Source organism: Coffea eugenioides, chromosome 5, assembly GCF_003713205.1.
Source record: "Coffea eugenioides isolate CCC68of chromosome 5, Ceug_1.0, whole genome shotgun sequence".
Lineage (NCBI taxonomy): Eukaryota > Viridiplantae > Streptophyta > Magnoliopsida > Gentianales > Rubiaceae > Coffea > Coffea eugenioides.
The window spans coordinates 32,472,245-32,482,733 of record NC_040039.1 but is presented as its reverse complement, the minus strand read 5'-3'; the positions used below and the strand labels follow the sequence as shown (position 1 = coordinate 32,482,733).

Below are 10,489 nucleotides of genomic sequence, written 5' to 3'. Positions count from 1 at the left end.
AAATATGATATACCAAAATAAAAACTATGACTCTTCCAATGAAATGAAAGGAATATTTGTTTTCATTATCTCTTCAATTGGTATAAGTTGGTTCACGACTATTTCCAAATCCCTAAACATAATGGAACTGGAAAAGCTTAGCTATTAATTTGGATGAGATAGATAGATACGTCAGTGGATTGGGCATTGTTTAAACCCAATCCAATTGCTTTTACTGGCTTGGATTTTAAACATGCTCAAGGATCTGAGGTCGGCGAAACTCAAGATCTCTTTTATTGCTCCCTTTCGTTATGGACTACAATCAGATAAGATTGAAAACCAAAAAGACCAAAAGCCATATTGGAAATTCTTGCTCGGCAATCATAACTGGATGAGAACCTTTACGGATTCAGGTTCCTTCAGTAGATCAAAGGCTCAGTTTATGTTGTTAAGTTGAACTTCATGAGTTTAAAGTTGATCTAGTTTATGTATCTCCTGTAAGATAGATAGGAAACTCCAGCTAATTTCCATGGCGAAGAATTGAATTATTTTAGTTAAGTTTTGTGCTTTTGAATAAGAAAGTATCCGAAATTTTTGAAGAAAAGCTATGCTGAAGATAAATGGAATTTCAGTGCATGTTTCTACCTTATTGATGCATTTGTCAATTACAACTGGAAGGTCAAATTGGACTTTAACCCCTCCAAAAATAGAGTATTTGAATGTTCTACATCCGACCAGGGAAACAAAGTCTATTTCCATGCTCTTCTGAGTCCCTGCTCCAAGCATTCATACAAGAAAACAGGCTTTTTGCAACGCTATTGCTGTGGCACAAGGAGAAAGTGCAGCAAATAAGCAGCAAATTTCAATTTGTGCTGCAAATTTCACAATGGTTCATAATTTTGCATAAAAACGACATAGTTTTAATAAAATCCAAAAAAGAAAAGAAAATAAAGCCCGTACTCCACTGGCAAAAGCCTGAAAGCCTGAAAGCAAACAACCTAATTCCACCTCTCTCTCTCTCTCTCTCTCTCTCTCTCTCTCTCAATTCCCTTTGATTTCTAATGATGCAGTAGAAATACCTTCGGTTCCTAATTCCTGGTCAATTAATTTTTGTCTTTCTATCTAAAATCGAGTTCCACCTCCTTCATCTTTACTCTGCAGTAGAACTATCAAACTGAGAATTTTCTTAGTTTTAGGTCATTTTTTGAAAGGTGAATAAATTGGATATCCTCGATTGGATTTGGTTTTCTATCGATAAACTAATCGTAGCTTTGAGACAACTCAATCAACAATTCTACGAGCTCTTCTGGTTTAAAGGCAAGGTAATTAAACTCAATTTCTTTATGATATTTTCACTTTACTCATTTCAACTTGTGGTATTTGCTATCGATATTGCTGATTTTATGGGTTGATTCTATGTGGAGTATTCCTGATATTAAATAAGAACTATCAGTTCTCCCAAAAAACAAAGAGGAATTTAGTGATTAGTAATGGTCAACTTGAGTTATTTATGCTTTTGTTTGGTTAAGATGGAGAATGACTATATGATTTTTAAATGTGGATTTTAATGGTTTTTTTTTCAATTATTTGAGACTTAATGTGATTTAAGGTGGAATTCTAGAATTTTAGTTTGAAAATTTGGATTGCATTGCACTTTAATGCACATCTCTATGATTTTGGCCATGGTTCTAGTAGTATGTTGTGTGGGTAAAGTAAATTGTTACATTATGATATTTGCTTGACCATGTAATAATAATTGGTTATGATATTTGCTTGACCATGTAGTAATAACTGGCTATGTACTGTGTGGGAAAAGATCATTGTTGACATAAATATTGACTTGGCCAAAAGATTGTGTCAATTTAAGCACGAATTCTGGTTTACACATTTTTTGGACCATATTGGCTTGTCAGTTTTGCTTGACCTATTGTCGTTTATCTTTGGTCAATGACTCTTCTTCTATAATTCTGGTTAATAGTATTAGGAACCTTATTGTATACATCACATGTATGTAATACAAGGTTCCACCCAATTTTCAGACAATGCAGGAGAAATATATTTCTAAGGCCCTGCCATGTTTCATGTGTTCTGTTCTGTTGAACTTGCCTTTTCTTTTCTTCTTTATGCATGTGAAGCAAGCTGGAGTTCATCTTCTAGAAAGCCTTTTGTTGTGAAATAATATGATCAGTACCAACCTAAAACTTTCAGACTGTTATGAAATCTCAAATTAATAAAGACAACTACAAGTCATGCAGATAAAGAAGCAATATGAAGAAAATTGGATGTTAACCAACATTACTAAAGCTATCAAGTTAGCAAGTGCTTGAACCCGATACACGAAGCTAAAATTAGGATAGTGCAAGCCAAGATAGGGACTAAATGCCAAGCCTGATTTCAAGACAAGACAAATTAAGCTTGGCCAAACAATGAACTCAAATACATAATCTAAAAATAAATCAATAGAGTTCATCTTAACCAAAACTTAATACTTAAGGACAACTGAATCACTTGCACTTACTGGATTTAGTAAGTGAAGCTTTTAATTAATAGATTGTTACTTTTATAATTTTAGAATTAGCAGAATGAGAGAGAAATAGAACATGATGGCCATTCTTGTCATCCTATTTCATTGTCATCAAAGAATAAGTTCTCTTATTTGTGAGTCAGCTGGACTTAGCAAGTGATTTTTTTTAAGAGTTAAAACTATACCTTTGCTAAGATAATATTATTCAAAGGCATTTATGCAAATCCCAAGTGTCCAAGTTGACTAGTTGTATAGCTAGTTGGAGTTGTAAACAAAAGAATCTTTTTCTGCTATGGCTCAAACAGATTGAATCTTTGGTATTTTGTTGGTCATGAGGCTGATTGAATCTTTTAAAAAATTTGGCCATTATGGTAAATTAATTTCTTTCTTAATCAGTTTATCCATTTTTCATGAACTTATACTTCCACTATAAGCATAGCAAACTGGGATGCACATGTTGCACTTTATTTTTTATTTTTTGGCATGTTAATGAGTTTGCTATTTTTCAATTCTATTTATAAGGTCTCTTTTCTTGCCTTCTCAATCTTGTTTCTTGTAGAATGGATGATAGGTCTTGGATCTTTATTGAAAACCGAGTCAATAATCCATACTTTGAAAAGTGTCTGAGTGACTTCCTTAAATTTGCCTACAAAAAGAAGGAGGTTGGGAGTAGAATATATTGCCCATGTAGGCGATGTAAAAACTCAGAACGAAGAAAGGAAGAAACTGTGCGTGCACATGTAACAATGAAGGGGTTTTTGACCACTTATACAAATTGGATTTATCATGGTAAAGATCCATGGGACTTCAATCAAGAAAATATGAACAATGGAGTGTTTAGGCACACTGAAAATGATGACATGAATGAATTGATTCACGAAACACTTGGAAGAACACTTGAAGAGAATTCTAACATAAATTTAGAAGAACTTAGAGGAGCTTGTGATGAAGAGACTAATAAGTTTTTTAAGTTGCTGAAGCATGCCGAAACAGAGTTATACCCTGGATGTAAAAATTTTACTCTTCTATCATTTGTCATCAAGTTGTTGCATGTCAAGTCCGTTGTCGATGGAGCAACAACTCAATGACAATATTACTGGAGCTTCTCAAGGAAGTTTTTCCTGAGAATGAATTATTTCCAAGCTCTTATCGTGATGCTTGGAAGATTGTTAAAGACTTGGGTCTTAGCTACCATAAAATTCTTGCATGCCCCAACGATTGCTTGATTTATTGGAAGGAGACAGAACATGAAACCTTTTGCAGAAAGTGTGGAACTCCTAGGTATAAGCAAATTGTAAAACAATCCGATGATTCAAGTGAACAAGCTAACAAAGTTCCAGCAAAGCTTGTTCGCTATTTTCCTTTGAAACCACGTCTCCAAAGGCTGTTCATGTCATCAAAAACTGCTTCATTAATGAGATGACATGAAGAGGAGTGCATCAAGGATGGAAAATTGAGGCATCCGGCAGACTCTTTAGCTTGGAAGCATTTTAATGACCGGCACCCAAGCTTTGCTAGTGATCCTCGCAATGTTCGTCTTGGACTTGCAGCAGATGGATTTAACCCATTCAAGGCAATGAACAATAAATACAGTACCTGGCCAGTGATTTTAGTGCCATATAATTTACCCTCATGGATGTGCATGAAGCAAACATCATTTATGTTGTGTTTGCTAATTGATGGGCCTAAAGCTCCAGGTAATGATATTCACATATATCTTCAACCAGTAATTGATGAATTGAATGAGTTTTGGGATCCAGGGGTGCCTACTTATGATGCAGCTAGTAAGCAAATGTTTTACTTACGTGTTGCACTACTTTGGACTATCAATGATTTTCCAGCTTATGGAAATCCATCTGGTTGGAGTACCAAAGGAAAGTATACATGCCCTTGTTGTAATAAAGATGTTCGAAGTCAATGGTTGATACATAGCAAAAAACATTGCTATTTGGGTCATCGTCGATTTCTAGCTATTGATCATCCTTATCGTTTAAATTGAGCACAGTTTGATGGGACAATTGAGAAACATTCTAGACCTGTTCAATTATATGGGTTTGAAATTTTAGAACAACTAAGAGATTTTAGAAATGAATTTGGAAAGGATCAACCAGTTTCCTCAGCTAAGAAAAGGAAAAGGAGGACTAAAGATAATAGTGACTCTGCACAAAGTCCCATATGTAGGTATAATTGGAAAAGATTGAATATATTCTTTCAGTTACCGTATTGGGTGGATAATTTGCTTCCACATAATCTGGATATAATGCATATTGAGAAGAATTTCTTGGAGAATCTCTTGTGGACACTGTTGGGGATGGGCAAGACAAATGATGACATTAATGCTCGATATGATCTAAAAGAAATGGGGATAAGAAAGGCACTTCACCCACAATCTAAGGGTGACAAAGTGTTTCTTCCACCTGTATGCTTCACAATGAGAAAAGATGAAAAAGAAATTTTTTGTAATGTGCTAAAAACTATCAAGGTCCCTGATGGTTATGCATCAAACATTTCGAGGTGTGTGAATATTAAAGAACGACAAATCTCTGGGTTAAAGAGTCATGATTTTCACGTATTAATGCAACAATTTTATCCATTGCTGTGAGAAGAATATTGCCTAAACATGTTTGCAGAATTATCATTGAGTTACGAGATATATTTAGGCAATTATACTCGAAAGTGCTTACCGTAGCAGATTGTAAAACTTTGGAGGACCGTACTCCACTGGCCCTTTGTGAACTTGAGAAGATTGGAGGGCCATGCCTGAAGGATCTAAGGAAAGATTTTGGGAAGATATTAAGGTATTTTGACTCACCATCAAAGTTAGCAACATTTTTTTCTTTTTATTTCATACAATCTTGTAGCTTGTGAATGTTTAAACTTTTGTTTTGTAATTTTTTATAGAGAAACACAAATATTGATGATACATGCAAGAAAGTACAAATGATGAGGGTCAGCAAATTGTGGAGAAATTGGAAATCAAAAGTCAAGAGCATGTATTTCACTCCTTATAGGAGGCACAGGTCATGGCTATTAGCACACTGTCCTGCAAGAGTTGAGGAGGATCAATGGCCTATTTTGGTTGATTATTGGAGCTCAGAAGATGTCAAGGCATGTATTTATTATCACATCTCTTTTGCTTTTGAATTAAATTCTAGTGCTATTATGATTTTGATGTGTTGTTAACTACCTTTTTCTATTTTGTACATAATTAGAAGCAAAGCAAGACTAATAGCAAGAATCGAAAAAAAAAACAAAAGATGCCACATCGAACAGGGCGAAAAGATCATGTGAACCTCAGGGAAGAGGTATATTAAATTCTAATGCTTATGTTTCTAGCAATTTTATCTGGAAAATAGTCTTATTTAGAAATATTAACACTTTAGCTTGTACATTGAATATGTGGCAGCTTCGGATTAAAACTGGAAAAGAGCCTTCGAAACTAGACGTTTTTATTCATTCAAGACAAGGAAAACAAATGGATGAGTTGACTTCACAAACAATTGTAAGAATAGCTTTTAGTCACTTTTTATTGGTTTTACTTCATAAATAATTCTTTCTTCTGTCTGTTTTTCAATTTAGGCAACTATGAATGAGGAAATACAAAAACTGCCAAAGACATCCAGGGATGATAATTTTCTAAAAGATATACTCTATGAAAATATTCTTGGACCTGAAAAACCAGGTCGTCTTCGAACTTATGGGGTAGGTGCAACTCCAAAAGGCGTGTATAGGATGTCGGATAACATGAATGCTGGACAAAAGAAAGCATTTGAGGATGCAGTGAATGAGAAAGTGGAAATCATACGTGGTGAACTACGAGAAGAAATGAATTCAAAATTGGCAGATTTTAAGGAGGAGTTGATTGCTCAATTTGAAGCAAGAATGGTTTGGGATAACTATTTGGTTAAATATTATAGTTTTTCTAATTTTTTTTATTGCTTTAGTTACTGTTTATCTTTGTTCTTCCAGGGGGCATCAACATGTGACTTGGCATCACTCCAAAGAAGAGAAATGAATGCAGCAAAACAATCTCAAATTTCGGACTCATTAGAGGTTGTATATTAATCATACAATTCGATTTTGTGTTCAAACTCTCTGAAATATCAGCAGCTCTGGCCTGATTTTCTTTTCTTCACACTTTGTTGATAATGTAACAGGTTGGTATGAACAAGGAATTTGGAACAAATGATGCTGAAATGTACAAGGAAGTTGGAACAAATGATGCTGAAATAAACAAGTGTGAAATGAATAAAAAAGTTTCTTCAATTGCTGATATTCTTGAGGTATAATATGCGTACTTTGAGTTGGTCCTTCTATAGAAGACCAATTTTGCTGAGTTCCTTGTTGATATTGAATTGTGCATGAGTCCCTTGTTGATGACTATTTGTGCATGAGCTCCTTGTTGATATTTAATTGGCTAGTCTTTTGTTATACCAGAACCACCATACAAAGAAGAAAAGGAGCAGGACTACTTGCAAACGACTTGCTTGAGGTACTGGAAAAGTTTCTGGAAATAACTCTATTCTGTCAAGCTATTTATGGGACATAATGTAGTAGAAGTGGTCTTAATTTTCAATGTCTGTGAAAGGGTTGAAGTATGGGTTTTTTTCCCCTTTTTTTCCTTTTTTTTTGGTGGTTTTCTTGATGTTAGAATTGAATTACAAATTCCGTTTCAGTATCTATTGTTATATTAACGTTTTCTTCATGCTTAATGAGCTGGGGTTATATGAGCAAGGGACTAATAGAATACACTTTGCAGCCCTGGACTTGATGTTAAATGTGGAGTTGGTTTCATGGTTTGGTTCAAATGGGGATGGATGGTACGTTGGAAGCACGCGGATTGGGAGATATGAAGATGTTTTTGAGAGATGTATGATGAAGTGTTGTACTTTTGAAGACAAGCACATTTTGGAATATATGAAACATCTTGTAATTGGAGCGAACAATATTAAATGATAAAGTTTGTAGAATTTGACTAAAACAATGTATGATACTTTATTCTAGTATATTATGGAACTATATTTTGTTATAATATTCGATTTTAGGATATTTGAGCATGATAACTATTGTACCATGAAAAAATTGATTTCTGGCCTTTATATTGGTGACTTTTTTGCGACGCAAGTTTTTGTCGCATGACATTGTGGACATTTTGTAGCGCATTTTTTGTGCCGCAAGTAGAGTGGTGACACTCACATTGGTGTCGCAAAGAGCGATGCAAATGCATGCGACATATTGAAAAATTGTGTCGTTTTCTTTTGTAACGGCTACTTTTGTGACACAATTTAATTCCGTCGCATTTGTGCCACGGCTACTTTTGTGACACAATTTAATTCCGTCGCATTTGTGCCACGGCTACTTTTGTGACACAATTTAATTCCGTTGCATTTGTGCCGCAAAAAGGTTTTCGCGGCAGTTTTTTGACTTTTTACAGCACAATTCTAGCGTCATGAAAAGTCAGTTTTCTTGTAGTGATTGTCGTTTTCCCTACTCCCTGATAGCAAATCACTAGGAAAAAGGTAACTTGGAATTAGTAGCAGTTTCAAATACTATACTACATGGTTGTGTTATGGGACAGTTATTTACCACTTTGGTACTTTCCAGAGCTTCGTTAACTAAGTGAGAGACCCTTGTGCACTCAAAGCTGTAGTCCACTCCTAATCCATTAGTCAGCTCTTTTACCATTTCTGAGATGGATTTATCACCAATGGCTTTGGGATTTATATAATGTGTCATTCCAAAAGCCTCCCTCTTTTCGCACTTGCCTTTGTTGATGTCAATGCCTATAATTTGTGCTGCTCCATGCACTCGGGCAACCTCAACTGCCTGCATTGCATTGGAAAGTTAGGTCCTATGAGAAGAGCAGGACAGATTGAGGAAGGATCCATTGGGATAGATACGATTGTGTTTCGTGCAGTTAAATGAGGTTGTTGTACTTCTTCATACATTGGTGTACCAAGTTGTATTTACACATTGAGTTGATGTGCATGAAAAAAATTTACAAGTACACCAAGGTTATTTGGTGGTACACCAAATTATGTAAGAAGAATGACAACCGTTGGAACTACACGAAATCCTAACCGTACCTGTCCCTCGTCCTAATATTTGGCATGTTGATGTTGCACTTACTCCCAGTCCAACAGCGCCAAGATTGAAAATAGCTACGGTAGAACCTTTTTTCAACCTTGGCTTCTTTCCAGGTTGCTCCAAACCCAGTGGTGAAGCCGCAGGACAGGAAGCTAGCATGTGGCAGAGATAGCCGTGAATCCATCTTCACGACATATTTAGCATCTACAATGGTATACTGGGACCATGTGGAGCAGCTAAGAAATTGGTACAGCTTTTGGCAGCTACCTGAAGTTATAATGGACATTCTTGACGTACCGTCTGGCATTAATCCGGTGAAAACTTGTAAAGGGTAGGTCTCGCATAGGTTGGTCTTTCCGAAAATACAGTTGTTGCATTCTTGACACTCCCCCAAGTATGTAGGAATGACCATGTCTCCCACTTTGAGGTAAGAGACTCCTTCACCGACACTCTCTATCTGGCTAGAAAGAAGATGAAAGGGATTACTATTCAGCTCTATTTGGTCGTTATTTTATAACTGAATTCCGAAATTTGAAAATTGAAACTGAAATTACTGAAGCAAAATGCGAGAACAAAAGAGAGACTGGGAGAGGAATTGATTACCCGACACCTTCATGTCCCAGAACTCGACAAAACAAGTGAGAAAGAAAGAGAGCTGAGTTAAAAATCAGAAAAGAAGACTACCAAAAAAAAGGTGGATAAGGAGTAAAGAAAGTGTAGTAACTGTTGGAAAGCCATTGCAGCATAAGACATCAGTGTGGCAGAGGCTGGCAAATAACATCTTTACCCTAACTTCACCTGACCTTGGAGGTTCCACCTCTATCTCTTCTACCTTGGGTGCCTCACCTTTTCCCCAGCAAACAACGCCTGTTTTTTTTTTTTGTGGGAGAGGAGGAGGGTGTGTAATTGGCGGGGGGAGCATCATCAATTAAACCTTAAATGGCATACTGTGATATTTGGGGATACAGAGAGAAAAACAGCACAAGAGAACTAACAAGTAACGAGTGGGCAATTCCTTGTATTGCCCAAAAATAGATAAAAAGTATATTAAAGAAAGGACTTAGGGGAGCAGCAACAATGAGAAATCCACCAATTCACACGTGAAGTGTGAAACAATGACAATTGTATACAGATTGCATTATTTTAGCTAGGAGCCAATCAATCAGTAGTGGGTTCAGTACCTTTGCAAGTTATGATATTGGAGCTATTGCGGGTCGACATTATCACCACACTTGATGATTACGAGGGGAACTTGAATTGGCTTTCCCTGCGTGGAAGAGACAAATGCTTTCAACTGCTTGAAACTTAATCTATATCGTTGTAGTCTTGTAGTCTTGTAATCTTGTAATCTGATCTGATCGTCGTCCTCTGTGTCTTGATAATTTGTTGTGCTAAGCAGCTAAAAGAAGAATTATAGTAATATACCAAATCCAACAATGATTGCTGCATATAGTTGTAAAATAATTACACTGAAGGGAATGGTGGTGTTGGTTGTTGTATGATATCGAATGCTACTGCAACAGAGCAAAACAGAGGATCAGACAGTAGTAATTTTTTTTTTTTGCACAATTAAGGTAGTAGTAATAAGGTTGGAGCCTGAAGGACTATAACTGGTTTAGATTTATTAGTATGGTAGACCACGTTTCCACTATATAATATGCATATGGCTTTTAGGCATGCGATGCAGTCGTTTGTCAGTTTACAATTATTGGGTGCCATGCAACTCGCATGCGCCACTTTTTTTATTATTTTTTATTTTCCAGCCTATTGCAGATAAATCGAGCTTAATCTAGTTTGTTGCGAGTTTACTTGGTTGAATTTTGACCAAATTCAAATCTAGTTTGAATTCGTGTTGATAGAGATTGAGTAATTCAAATAGTTCAAATAGCTAAACATAGA

General features: G+C 35.9%; 1 long non-coding RNA gene and 1 pseudogene across 1 annotated transcript; one reads left to right on the top strand and one right to left on the bottom strand.

Annotated features, from left to right (window-relative positions):
- Positions 1-360: 360 nt before the first annotated feature.
- LOC113772409 lies at positions 361-9,811 on the bottom strand (annotated as a pseudogene).
- LOC113772410 lies at positions 5,724-6,118 on the top strand. The gene is made up of 3 exons (XR_003468536.1): positions 5,724-5,808; positions 5,910-6,005; positions 6,083-6,118. It is a non-coding gene; the product is annotated as an uncharacterized LOC113772410 (long non-coding RNA).
- Positions 9,812-10,489: the final 678 nt, after the last annotated feature.